The 14,847-nt window shown below is 39.8% G+C and overlaps 1 non-coding gene across 1 annotated transcript; it reads right to left on the bottom strand.

The window, feature by feature from the left end:
• Positions 1–5,751: 5,751 nt before the first annotated feature.
• On the bottom strand, positions 5,752–5,855 carry LOC148547865 (small nucleolar RNA R71). Its single transcript, XR_015897818.1, has one exon. It is a non-coding gene; the product is annotated as a small nucleolar RNA R71 (small nucleolar RNA).
• Positions 5,856–14,847: the final 8,992 nt, after the last annotated feature.

Below are 14,847 nucleotides of genomic sequence, written 5' to 3'. Positions count from 1 at the left end.
TGGTGGAGAGGGGAGGAGAGAGGAAGAAGGGAGAAGAAGGGAGGGGAGGGGGTTGCGGCGGCGGCGTCCGGCATGGCGGCGGCGTCTGGGTGGTGGCACAGTGGTGGCTAGGTGGTGCTGGGTGGTGGTTGGAGGGAGATGGAGCAGAGAGGGAGAAGAGGGTTGGGGGTGGGGGGCTGCGCGACTGATAGGGTTCGCGTGGCTGGGGGGGTTATACTTTCGAATCCACGCGGCCGCGTGGGGCACGCGGTCGCGTGGTTGGGGTGAAAATGGGAGTGACGCGATCGCGTGGGGCGCGCGATCGCATGAGGGGGGAAAGAAGGGTGACGCGATCGCGTGGATAGCGCGATCGCGTCACCGGAATTCGTGCTAAACGCACGACTCCAGCGCCGTTTTAGCGCAACTCTCAGTCTCCTTTTGGGGTGATGTGAAATCCATGCGACGCGATCGCGTCGCTCACGCGGTCGCGTGGGATTGGTATTGTGCAAGTGACGCGATCGCATGGGGCATGCGATCGCGTGGGCCAATTTTTGCGAAACGCACAAGGGCCACACGATTCCAGCCTAACTTTCTGTTCGTTAGATCCTTACGCCGATATATATATCACGCGGCCGCGTGGGTCACGCGGTCGCGTGGGTGGTGTTTCTCGCAATATGACGCGATCGCATGGGGCATGCGGTCGCGTCGTGCACCCTTTTTTTATATGCATTAAAAATGCAGAATGCAATGATTAACATGAATGCTATGCATGATTCCAGGTTTAATAAATTAAAATGAAAAAGGAAAAAATGAAAGCAATTAACAAGAAATAAATTGAAAAAGAAACGACCATACCATGGTGGGTTGTCTCCCACCTAGCACTATTAGTTAAAGTCCTTAATTTGGACATTGGAGGAGTATCCTGTTATGGTGGTTTATGTTTAAATTCGTCCAAAAATCTCCACCAGTGCTTGGAATGCCAATAGCCTCCGGGGTCCCAAACCAAGCATACAAAGGTTCTGAGCAGCTCCAAACAGATTTTTAGGCTCCCGGGATGACGAATGTCAGGATAGAGTCCAGGATTCCAAGCCTTGCTTTTAAATCTGCCTCCGTCTTGATTTGCATGTTTCCATTTGGGCGGGTTAAAAAGTAGAATCTCACCGTGGTGACCAAACGTTCTCCGTGATCCATGCAATTGAGCATGATACCAATCTGTGTACTTCGAGGTGAAGCGTGGAACCTTATTGAACCTTATGCACCAGCTCTGAGTACGAGCCATTTTCCTCTTACTCTTAAAGCCGCAGAGAGCTCTAAGCTGGCCATCTGTTTCAAGCAAACCATATTCAAGTGAATAAGTAAAGTTATAAGTTAAGGATTGTACCCACTTGAAGCTTGTATTAGGTGGTAATGGCCTTGGGATAGGTGTTTTTGGTGGTTCTGCAAGTTCCGTTTCCTTGTGCTCTTCTGTGAATTCCTCCACTTCTTTGCAAAGTTCTTCAATTGTATCTGTGTCCTGGTCAGAGTCTTCCGTGTCTTCCTCATCACTTGAGTCATAGATTAGAGGTTGAGAGAAATCGACCTCCGCATCATCTTCATATTCACTTGGGGAAGATTCTTCGATCTCAGAGAATTCACTTGCGGATGCAAGTTCATCACCAAGAGAGCTAGACTTGTGACTATCATCATTAAGGGAATTTGCTTCTTGGATTATTCCGTCTGATTCCTTATAAATGACTTGCCTTGGAGACTGTACGGTATCCTCCTTAGCATCAACTGTAGTCTCCTTGACGGCATTTTCCTCAATTCTGGATTCCCATGGAGGTTCAGCATCTCCTAGATCTTCAACCAACTCTTCTTCTTGAACAAAGACAGCTTCTTCTAATTGTTCTAGTACAAATTCATGCTCTGTCTTGTCCACTGGCGTTTCTGGCAATTCATTCATGCTCTGCTCTTCATTGAGCTGTCCACATGGGGCTGTGGCTAATCCTTGTGTATTTGAGCGCCTAGAAGCCCATTGAATCATTGCTTGCGCCAGTTGTTGAATAGTTGTTTGAAATTTAATTACTGTTTCCCTTAGGCGATCCTCCGCTTCTTGGGTTGCTGGACTTGGACATGATACAAAGGAAAGTGGTGGTGATTGGGAGCGATCGGATTGGTATTGGGGTAAGGAAGGATCATATGGTGGCGAATGGTGAAGAGAAGCTTGTGAGTGTGGTGGTTCGAGGTTATGTTGAAAGGATGGTTTATATGCACGGGGTGGGGCTTGTTGGTAGTTACAAGGTTGTCCACCATGTCTTTCAGCTGAGTATGCACTGTAGAATGGTCTTTGTCCAGGATATCTCGGAGGGTGTTGCTGCCAAAAGGGTTGATTAGATCCTCTTGGTCCCATCCATCCTTGATTGGTCTGACCTTGGTACACATTCCTGCTGTAACTTTTATTTCCTTTAACAATATTAGAACCAAACTCAAAGCGAGAGGGGTGAAAGTTCATAGTAGCAAATAAAGATAAAAAGGAAAAACAAAAAAAATAAATAAACAAGCAAAAGAAAAATATTTACAATAACCAATAATAAGGCATACGTTAGTAGTTCCCTGGCAACGGTGCCATTTTGACGTCGGGATTTCTACCAGTAAAGAGGTTCATAGAAACAGTTGCGTTGTAGATATAGTCTCTAAACCGACAAAAATACCTTCGTACAAACGTTTGGGTGTCACAAGTAACAAACCCCTTTAAAAATTGTTAACTGAGTATTCAAACCTCGGGTCGTCTTCTCAAGGAACTGCGAGGAAGTATGTTCTTATTATTGGCTATAAAGGTTGTAATCGGGGTTTAGAAGATGAGAAGCAAGTAAATTGAATGACAAGTAAAATAAATGGCAATTAAAATAAATAACTACTGTAAAGCAGACTTTTGGCAAGGTAAGAGAAGTTGGAGGTCCAACGTAGTTATCTCTCTCAACTATAATGAAAGTTGAATCTAAACTCCACTTGATCAACCTGTACTAGGGTAAAGGAAAGTCAAGGGACTAATTAAATTGACCTTTGAATCCTATTTATTTCCTAAGAAAAGGTTGGGATTACTTAAGTTCAGCTCAATTAGCAAGATAACGATTATCAATTATGTTGAGTTTAATAACTATTGAGTTACTGAATTCTTAACCAGGACCAAAAGGGAAAAAAGTAAAATCGCTGGAATAATAAAAATATCCTTAGATAGGAAGCAATGGTAACTTAAATCAAAGAGAACAATCATAAACTGAAAATACCTCAAATATTATTAATTCAAATATAGTCTGCAATATGGAAGAAATTCATAAATTCAATGATTAATTCAAGTGCTGGAATAAATAAAAGTAAAAGAAAGCTAAAACAAAGAAACATAAAACCTGGATTGAGAGTCACTCTTAAAACAAGAAGAAATCCTAAATCCTAAAAGAGAGAGAGAGAGAAGATCTCCCTCTCAACTAAATCTAAATCATTGAAAATTAAAATATGAGAGCTCCCTTTGAATGGATGCATTCCCACACTTTATAACCTCTGGTCTATGCTGTCTGTACTTAGATCTGGGCCAAAAAGGGCTTCAGAATATGCTGGGGGCATATTCTGTAAATTCTGATACGTGGCCTCTGTCACGCGTCCGTGTGGGTCACGCGGTCGCGTCATTCGGAGCTTTTCCTTGCCACGCGGTCGCGTCAGTCATGCGACCGCGTCATGTGCGTTCTGCTTAAGGCGCGCGATCGCGTCAGTCATGCGACCGCGTCGCTGCTGATTCGTTCTTGGCATGCGATCGCTTCGTCCATGCGGTCGCGTGGATACTAGTTTCCTTAAAGCTCCGTTTTGCCTTCTCCTTCCATTTTTGTATGTTTCCTTTTCCGTCCTTTAAGTCATTCTACCTTAGAAAATCTGAAACTACTCAACACACTAATCATGGCATCGAATGGAAATAAAGGTAATTAAAATAATTAATTTTTAAAGCTTAGGAAACATGTTTTTCACAATATGACATAATAAGGAAGGGAAAGTAAAACCATGCAATTAATGTGAATAAGTAGGTGAAGGATTGTATAAATCACTCAAATTAAGCACAAAAGAACTCATGAAATATGGGTTTATCAGTTTCTTTTCTTAAAAATTTTCAAAAATATGTTCTTGATGTTCATCATGATCTTCAAAGTGTTCTTGGTGTTCATCATGACATTCAAAGTGTTCTTGCATGCATTATTTGTTTTGATCTTAAATTTTTATGTTTTGTGTCATTTTGTTATTTTTTTTCTTTCTTCATTAATTCAAAAAAATCAAAAATAATATCTTTCCCTTATTTTACTCATAAATTTCGAAATTTTTGGTTGACTTAGTCAAAAAAATTTTCAAAATTTAGTTGTTTCTTGTTAGTCATGTCAAAATTTCAATTTAAAAATTTTATCTTTTCAAATCTTTTTCAAAAATCAAATCTTTTTTATTTTTCTTTTTAATATTTTCGAATTTCTTAACTAAAATTTTCAAAATCTTTCTCTTAATTTTTATTTCACATTTTCGAAAACTTTACTAACAATTAATGTTTTGATTCAAAAATTTCAAGTTTGTTACTTTCTTGTTAAGAAAGGTTCAATCTTTAAATTCTAGAATCATATCTTTTAGTTTCTTGTTAGTCAAGTCATCAACTTTAATTTTCAAAATCAAATCTTTTTAAATTTCTTCTTCAAATTTTTTTCAAAATTTAATTTCAAAATCTTTTTCTAACTTCTTATCTTTTCAAAATTTATTTTCAAATCTTTTTCAATTAACCCCTTGACGTTTTGTCTTAATTTTAAAAAGTTCACTATTTCTTATCTTTTTCAAAACCACCTAACTACTTTTCCACTTCTAATTTTTGAAAATCACTAACCACTTTTTCAAAATTCTTTTTAATTAACTAATTATTTTAAATTCTAACTTTATTTTATTTTATTTCTTAAATTTCGAATTCTAACTTAATTAATTAAAATAAAAACATTTTTCTTCTCCTTCTTTTTAAAATTCGAATGCTATCTCTCTCTCATCTCTTTCTATTTATTTACTAACACTTCTCTTCTACTCATAATTCGAACCCTCTCCTTCTCTCTGTGTTTGAATTCTTCTTATTCCCTCTCTACCTCATTCTTCTATTCTTCCATTCTTCTACTCACATAAAGGAATCTCTATACTGTGACATAAAAAATTCCTCTCCTTTTCTGTTCTCTTCTTTTTCATATGAGCAGGAACAAGGATAAAGACATTCTTGTTGAAGCTGATCCTGAACCTGAAAGGACTCTGAAGAGGAAGCTAAGAGAAGCTAAAGCACAACACTCTGGAGAGGACCTTTCAGAAATTTTCGAAAAAGAAGAAGACATGGCAGCCGAACCCAATAACAATGGTGGAGATGCAAGGAAGATGCTTGGTGACTCTACTGCACCAACTTCCGACTTCTATGGAAGAAGCATCTCAATTCCTGAAATTGGAGCAAACAACTTTAAGCTTAAGCCTCAATTAGTTTCTCTAATGCAGCAGCATTGCAAGTTTCATGGACTTCCATTGGAAGATCCTCATCAGTTCTTAGCTAAATTCTTGCAAATCTGTGACATTGTTAAGACCAATGGAGTTAATCCCGAGGTCTACAGACTTATGATTTTCCCCTTTACTGTAAAAGATAGAGCTAGGATATGGTTGGACTCACAACCTAAAGAAAGCCTAAACTCTTGGGAAAAGTTGGTCAATACTTTCTTGGCCAAATTCTTTCTACCTCAAAAGTTGAGCAAGTTTAGAGTGAAAGTCCAAACCTTTAGACAGAAGGAAGGTGAATCCCTCTATGAAGCTTGGGAAAGATACAAGCAATTGATCAGAAGGTGTCCTTCTGACATGCTTTCAGAATGGAGCATCTTATGTATATTCTATGATGGTCTGTCTGAATTGTCTAAGATGTCATTGGACCATTCTGCTGGTGGATCTCTTCATCTGAAGAAAACGCCTGCAGAAGCCCAGGAACTCATTGAGATGGTTGCAAATATCCAGTTCATGTATACTTCTAAAAAAAATCCTGTGAATAATGGGATAACTCAGAAGAAAGGAGTTCTTGAGATTGATACTCTGAATGCAATATTGGCTCAGAATAAAATATTAACTCAGCAAGTCAATATGATTTCTCAAAATCTGATTGGAATGCAAGCTGCATCCGACAGTACTAAAGAAGCCTCCTCTGAAGGAGAAGCTTATGACCTTGAGAATCCTACAATAGAAGAGGTAAATTACATGGGAGAATCCTATGGAAACACCTATAATCCTTCATGGAGGAATCATCCTAATTTCTCATGGAAGGATCAACAGAAGTCTCAACAAGGCTTCAAAATAATAATGGTGGGAGAAATAGGTTTGGCAATAGCAAGCCTTTTCCATCATTTTCTGAACAACAGACAGAGAATTCTAAGTAGAGCCTCTCTGACTTAGCAACCATAATCTCTGATCTATCTAAGACCACTCTCAGTTTCATAACTAAAACAAGGTCCTCCATCAGAAATTTGGAGGTACAAGTAGGTCAGCTGAGTAAAAGAGTTACTGAAATCCCTCCTAGTACTCTCCCAAGCAATACAGAAGATAATCCAAAGAGAGAGTGCAAGGCCATAACAATATCTAAAGTGGCCGAACCTATAGAGGAGAAAGAGGCAATCATTTCCAGTGAGAAAGATCTCAATGGACGTCCACTGACCGCTAAGAAGTTCCCTAATGAGAAATCAAAGGAATCTGAGGCTCTTAACAGAGACCATAGAGATTCCACTGAACTTACTGTTGCCATTCATGAGCTCTGATGAGTATTCTTCCTCTGAAGAAGATGAAGATATTATTGAAGAGCAAGTTGCTCAGTACCTAGGAGTAATCATGAAGCTGAATGCCAAATTATTTGGTAATGAGACTTGGGAGGATGAACCTCCATTGCTCATCAATGAACTGAATGCTTTGGTTCAACTGAATTTACCTTAAAAGAAACCGGATCCCGAAAAGTTCTTAATACCTTGTACCATAGGCACCATGAGCTTTGAGAAGGCTTTGTGTGACCTGGGGTCAGGAATAAACCTCATGCCACTCTCTGTAATAAAGAAACTAGGGATCTTTGAGGTACAAGCTGCAAGAATCTCATTAGAGATGGCAGACAAATCAATGAAATAGGCTTATGGACTTGTAGATGATGTCTTAGTGAAGGTTGAAGGCCTGTACATCCCTGCTGATTTCATAATCCCAGATACTGGGAAGGACGAGGATGAATCCATTATTCTTGGAAGACCCTTCCTAGCCACAGCAAGAGCTGTGATTGATGTGGACAGAGGAGAGTTAGTCCTTCAATTGAATGAGGACTACCTTGTGTTTAAGGCTCAAGGATCTTCTTCTGTAACCATGGAGAGGAAGCATGAAAAGCTTCTCTCAATACAGAGTCAAACAGAGCCCCCACACTCAACTTCTAAGTTTGGTGTTGGGAGGCCACCATTAAGCTCTGAGTCTTTGTGAAGCTCTCTAAGAGCTCACTGTCAAGCTATTGACATTAAAGAAGCGCTTATTGGGAGCCAACCCAATGTTATTTAATTATATTTATTTTTATAGACATTTGTTTTCCATTATTATTTTATGTTTTCTTTAGGTTGATGATCATATGAAGTCATAAAAACAGCTGCAGAATTAAAGCAAAATAAAAAATAGCATAAAAAATAGCACACCTTGGAGGACAGGCTTACTAGCGTTTAAACGCCAGTAAGGATAGCAGAATGGGCGTTTAACGCCCAGTCTGGTAGCATTCTGGGCGTTAAATGCCAGAATTGGCAGCCAGACTGGCGTTAAACGCCAAAAAAGGGTGTCTGGTGTCTAGCTGGCATTAAACGCCAGAATTGGTAGACAGACTGGTGTTTAACGCCAGAAAAGAGTGTCTGGTGGGCGTTAAACGCCAGAAAAGGGCATCAACCTCGTGTTTAAATGCCAAAAAGGTGCAGGGAGCAGAATTTCTTGACACCTCAGGATCTGTGGACCCTACAGGATCCCCACCTACCCCAACTCACTCTCTTTCCTCTTTACACCTTTCCATCACACCCTTCCCCAAAATACCCTTGACCAATCATATCAATACCTCTTCCCCAAACACCATTCACCTATCAAATCCTACCCTCTTCCTCATAATCTCTTCACCAGTTACATCCATCCACTCTTCCCCAAAAACCCATCATAAAATCTCACCTACCTTACCATTCAAATTCAAAATATTTTCCTCCCAAACCCAACCCCCTCTTACACGAATTCCCCCTATCTCTTACCCTATAAATACCCTTCCTTACCACCTTCATTTTCACACATCATACACACTTAAACCCCTTTGGCCGAAACCAACACTCCCCTCCATCTCCTCCGTTTCTTCTTCTTCTACTCCTTTCTTTCTTCTTTTGCTCGAGAGCGAGCAAACCTTTTAAGTTTGGTGTGGGAAAAAGCTCTGCTTTTTATTTTTTCATAACCATTAATGGCACCTAAGGCCGGAGAAACCTCTAGAAAGAGGAAAGGGAAGGCAATTGCTTCTACCTCCGAGTCATGGAAGATGGAGAGATTCATCTCAAAGGTCCATCAAGACCACTTCTATGAAGTTGTGGCCAAGAAAAGGGTGATCCCCGAAGTCCCCTTCATGCTCAAAAAGAGTGAATATCCGGAGATCCGACGTGAGGTTTGGAGAAGAGGTTGGGAAGCTCTCACCAACCCCATCCAACAAGTCAGAATCTTAATGGTTCAAAATTTCTATGCTAATGCATGGATCACTAAGAACCATGATCAAAGTGTGAACCCAAACCCAAAGAATTGACTCACAATGGTTCGGGGGAATTACTTAGATTTCAGTCCGAAAAATGTGAGGTTGGCATTCAACTTGCCAATAATGCAAGGAGATCCTCACCCTTTCACTAGAAGGGTCAACTTTGATCAAAGGTTGGACCAAGTCCTTATGGACATTTGTGTGGAAGGAGCTCAATGGAAGAGAGACTCCAAAGGCAAGCCGGTTCAACTGAGAAGGCTTGACCTCAAGCCCGTGGCTAGGGGATGGTTGGAGTTCATCCAACGCTCTATCATTCCTACTAGCAACCGGTCTGAAGTTACAATAGACCGGGCTATCATGATCCATAGTATCATGAATAGAGAGGAAGTAGAAGTTCATGAGATCATACCTCTAGAACTCTACAAGGTGGCGGACAAGCCCTCTACTTTGGCAAGGTTAGCCTTCCCTCATCTCATCTGTAACCTATTGACGACAAGTCATCTTATACTAGCTTTTCAAGCATTTTTCACTTGTTTCATTAGGTTTTATGCACTTTCTTACATTTTAAGTAAGTAATTTAGAGTGAAATTGCATGGTTATGTCAATTCAATCAACCATTAATTATTTGATACTAAATCATGAGGTTTAAGCTAGAATTAGTTGATTTTTGAATGATTTATAAATCTTGTGAATTTGGTGATACTTTGATTGGTTGTTTCAATTACTTGTAGGTGAAGAACAGGAAGAAACAAAGAAAGCGTGGCTTATCAAAAGCGTGGCCTAAGGAAATAAAAGCGTGGCGCATCAACCAAGGCAAGGCCATGGCGCTCACTAATTGAGCGTAGCGCTCTCTATTTGAGTACTAGAGCACCAACACCAAAGCCAAGAGAACAAAGGCCTATGGCGCTGCGTTGAAACAAGTAACTGAGCGCCTAAGGGAACAAGGCAAAGGCATAGCGCTCAGTTAACTTAGTTAACTTTTTCGTGCTCCATTTCAAAGAAAATCAAGGCGTTTATGAATAGAATTTCATAGTAAGAAATAAAATGTTCCTATAATTTCAGAAAAATTCTAGGAATAGATGCACGTATAGCCAAACATTAAGTTTGGTGTTCACGTATGCAGAGAATTTCAGAAAAATCAATTTTGTTCATAGAATCAAATTTATGAATAGATGCACCATACATTGCTTCATAATTTTTTTAGCTTATGGTATCATAGTAAGAAATAAAATGTTCCTTAGAATGAATGTGCCAATTGTGGCAGATACTCCTTGAGTTTTACATGGATCCCTTAACAGAGTACACGTTTGGTGTCCACCAAATCTTTGTTCAAAATCTAAGGAGTATGATTGGTCATTTAAATAAGGAACATGTAGAATTATCTCTCTTTGTTACTCATCACCACACCACCGTACCAAAATTTATTCCAATGCTTACCATTGCTTTGACTTAATTTTGTAGGACAAAGAAGATTGAGAAGAGGATAAAATGGAGCATGCACGGCCATGACAAGGTGAAAAGAGAGTCACATGCACCTAGGGAATGGTGCCTTCTTGGAGACAACAATCTGCATGCATTAATGTCTTGGAGGCCGAACCACATGCATCCAATGGAGGGGCAATCCTTGTCAACCTTCAACTATGCATGCAAGCCGTCCATACTATAAACTCCTTACAATGCTTCACTCAATCTACACCCTTTATTCTTGTTTAGCCGAGCTTTCCTTACTTGTGGTTATATCTTTATGATTCATGCTTTGACTATAAATAGGTGGTGACACTTCCTAGCTCACATATTCCTTCCCTTCCCATACAAGAACTCTCTACGTATAAGCCTTTGTTTCATCCACACCCTCATCATAAAACACGTTCCAATAGCTTTTCTTACCCAACACCAACGTCATTTTCCATTCCCCTCCATAACAAAACCATTTCTCAACCAAAGTTCATCCCTTCTTCTCCATTCTTTCTTAATTCATGGCTTCTTCAACCAATGGTGACCGAACCATCAACCTATGATACAAAGAAATTCAAGTATCAATTCTATGAATCAAGGTATCATAGGCTCATGGAGTCAAAGCATGTCATTCCAGAAATGGGCTTTAGATTGTGGGGTGGAGAGTATCCTGTCATGAGAAAAATTACCACGAAAAGGAGGTGAAAACTTTTCTATGAACCTTTAACAGACATCAGTGCAGTCATGATAAGAGAATTCTACACCAATGCGGTGAAGCCAAGCCAAGACAGCCCCCCTTATAAGAGCTATGTCAGGGGTGTTAAGGTAGATTTTAGTCCATCATCAATCATGAGGGCCCTACAGTTGAGAGTAATAACCTATGGAGAGCTTAGTTTTGAGGAAAGATTGCAGGGTGAGAATGACCCTGATGAAATACTACATGGGTTGTGTTTTGAAGACAGAGACTGGGAAAGGGACTCAGAGGGAGCTCCAAGCCACTTGAAAAGAATAGATCTCATACCTGAGGCCAAATGGTGGTATGAGGTAGTGAGGAGGTCTATACTCCCTACTGGAAACACCTCAGAAGTCACAATCCAGTGAGCCATCCTAACCTATTGCATCTTAAAGGGAGGAGAAATCAACCTCTCACAGCTCATAGCAGACAGCATTCAGGAAATGGCTGAGAATACAAGTAAATCAAGTAGGCTTGGTCACCCAAGCACTATTTTGAGGCTATGTAACAAGGCTGGAGTGCTCTTTGAAGATGAAGATACAGAAAAGGTAAAAGGGGGAAGAGAAATCACCAGGCGACTAATGGAAGGTGCCATTGATGATGACAACCAAGAGGAAGGAAGAGCCCAAGGAAGAAGAAGAAGACCATAAGTAGAGGAAGGACAAGCTCCTGGTGCTATAGACATGAGCCAATTGCAAAGAGCTATTGAAGAAATATCTCAATAAAACATGAGAGCACAGGAGAAGTATTTAAGGCAACAAGAGCTATACTTGCAACAACAGAGGCAGTATCTGAAACATCGAGAGCAACAACAACTTTGGCAGCAGCAGATGATGGATAAGCAAGACAATTTCCAACTCCAGATGCTGGAACAACAAAGGGAATTTCAAGCTAGAGTTCTTGAGGAGCAAACAGAACAATCAACAAATTTTCAAGAATCATATGATAGATTGTCCTTGCGACAGGCTAAGTATGGGGAATACACTCAAAATTTGTATCAGTGGAAGAACATATATCATACCATAGGAGAGCATAGGCACTATGATAGAATGGAGTATGATATAAACACCCAATCAAAGTTGGATTACTTGGTCCACAGTATGCCAGCATTGGAACCACAGATCAAGCCATTTGAGCAATGCCAAGAGCTAGTAGACCAGCAGAGAGCAAGAACCCAAAAACATACAGCACACATGCGGTGTGGGTTGGAGGAAGCTGGACTCTCAGGTCTTATAGAACCTATATGGGATAGAAGGTGCCCTGTTGAAGAACCTCAAGATGCAACAAGAAGAGGAAGAAGAAGAATGGAGAATCAAGCAAGAGCAAGGAGCATGACAACTAGGAGGTGGTGGAGTTTCTTTCATGTTTCCTTTTTAAAATTAAATGAAGGAGATGCATATCTGAAACATGAGATACCTCCAAATGCTTTATGTTTTACACTTTCATTTTCCAAGTATTTTTCTTACAAGTGATTTGCATTGTGCTTGTTATCAATCATTAGCTTGAATTTTATTTTGTTTCCCTTCTGCATAAATAAAAGAAAAATGTTTGATTTAGAAAAGTGATTGTCCAATGTTGTAGAAATTAGGATGAGAATTCAGTAGTGGTATTTGTTTGATTTAATGGTTAGCTCAAATAACAAAAGCTGCATAATAACATATTCCTTGAAGTGAGAATTAGTTTGCTGCTATAAAGTCTGTTATCAATGAATATCCTCTGAGAATGAAGCCAAATAAGAAAGAAAAAGAAGGAGAAAAGCCAAAAATGGGCAAAGAAACAAACAATAAGGCTAGACACCAATAGCTTGAACCCTAGGACATATGCCTGTGGTGTTTTTGTACTAGGATATGCTTGGACAAGTAGGTTCTGAGGATTATTTCAAAATTTGGTCACTTGGATCAACTGATCTGGAATTGCCAACCAAAAGTCCACTATCAAGAGCAACCTAATTACAAAGCATTTAGTAATCCAAAGAGATACTGGGCATCAATGTTCCTAGGAAGAAATTGTGAGCCATGTGTCTGCGGTGAAGAAATGTTGAGCAAAATTGAGACAAAAGGCTGCTGTAACATTTGCCACCAAGCCTTCATAAAAAAATAAGCTCTCTGAAGCAAAAGAAAGAAAGAAAAAGCTAGCAAGGGATCAAGCAAGAGCAAGGCACTATAGCAGCAACTCTAGTGAACCTTTGAGGAAACATTTCTTATCTATCAGCAAAGAATAAATGAGCTACATTTGTCTGCATAAAACCCCATGAACCAAGTTCAATTATCTGCTAAATAAGGACATGCATACTTCTCTGTTTCATTTCATTTCCTCTTACATTTAGTGCTTGCTTGGGGACAAGCAAGGTTTAAGTGTGGTGTTGTGATGACAAGTCATCTTATGCTAGCTTTTCAAGCATTTTTCACTTGTTTCATTAGGTTTTATGCACTTTCTTATATTATAAGTAAGTAATTTGGAGTGAAATTGCATGGTTATGTCAATTCAATCAACCATTAATTATTTGACACTAAATCATGAAGTTTAAGCTAGAATTAGTTGGTTTTTGAATGATTTATAAACCTTATGAATTTGGTGATACTTTGATTGGTTATTTCAATAACTTGTAGGTGAAGAACAGGAAGAAACAAAGAAAGCGTGGCTTATCAAAAGCGTGGCCTAAGGAAACAAAAGCGTGGTGCATCAACCAAGGCAAGGCCATGGCGCTCACTAATTGAGCGTAGCGCTCTCTATTTGAGCGCTAGATCACCAACACCAAAGCCAAGGGAACAAAGGCCTATGGCGCTGCGTTGAAACAAGTAACTGAGCGCCTAAGGGAACAAGGCAAAGGCATAGCGCTCAGTTAACTTAGTTAACTTTTTCGTCCTCCATTTCAAAGAAAATCAAGGCGCGCTACACCAAAATGGAGCCAGCCAAGGTTCGAACCTTGTGCTAGGAAGGAAGGAGCGCTACAAGGCTCACTAAGAAAATGGGCCAAAGTGAACTCACCAAGGCTCAAACCAAGCACATAAGGGAGCAAGGAGGAAATTCTACATAAGGAAGGGAAAGGCGCTGCGTTAATTCCCTTAACTGAGCGCTACAATGTTTCACAAAGGGAATTGGCCAAATTGGGAGAAGCAAGGCTCGAAGTGGGAGCCCACTCCAAAGCAAAGGCGCTGCGTTTAGTGAGTTCACTGAGCGCTACCTTGCACAAGAAATGGACACAATGCATTTACTATGGTTCGAATTGGGAACCTCCCACTCAAGCATGTAAGCACTGCATGAAATTAGTTCACTGAGCGCTATGAGCAAGGCTTGGACGCAACAAAACAAGCCCAAACATAAAGCAAAGGGAGCGCTACGTTAAGTTACATCACTGAGCGCTCCCCTGGAGGTGCCTTGGTCCATTTCCAACTTCAATTACCATTTTGGATCCAATCCTTCACAAAATGGAAAAGCCCACTCCAAATTCTAAAATCAAAATTAGAAAGTGTATAAATAGGACTTAGTTTGATTTGTAGAAGAACCTTCTTTTCATTTTTTGTTTTACCTTTTAGCTGAATTTTAGTTCTCACTTTAGCTTTCATTTTGAATTTGGGAATTGGGATTGAGAGCTGAGTTCTCTTCCTCCTTGTTCTTACTTCTGCATTTCTTAATTTTTGTTTCTGAATTTTGGATTGAGATTGAAGGAATTCTGTTTCAATTCTTGATCTAAAATCCCTCTTTGTTCTTCTTCTGCATAATTCAGTGAATTGAGAATTGGATCTGAAGTTCATTTATTGCTTAAATCTTCCTTTCTTCTGCAAATTTTTTTCTGTTTGATCACGGAAGGAAATGAGATCTAGATCTACTTTCTAGTCTCATTGATCGCCTGAGATCTTGAATTTCTCTTTTAGATTTTGCAATTGAGCTA

Source organism: Arachis ipaensis, chromosome B8 (assembly GCF_059453495.1).
Source record: "Arachis ipaensis isolate K30076 ecotype BB chromosome B8, ASM5945349v1, whole genome shotgun sequence".
In the NCBI taxonomy this organism is placed as follows: Eukaryota; Viridiplantae; Streptophyta; class Magnoliopsida; order Fabales; family Fabaceae; genus Arachis; species Arachis ipaensis.
The sequence above is the reverse complement of the archived record's forward strand: the minus strand, read 5'-3'. Positions and strand labels throughout refer to the sequence as shown.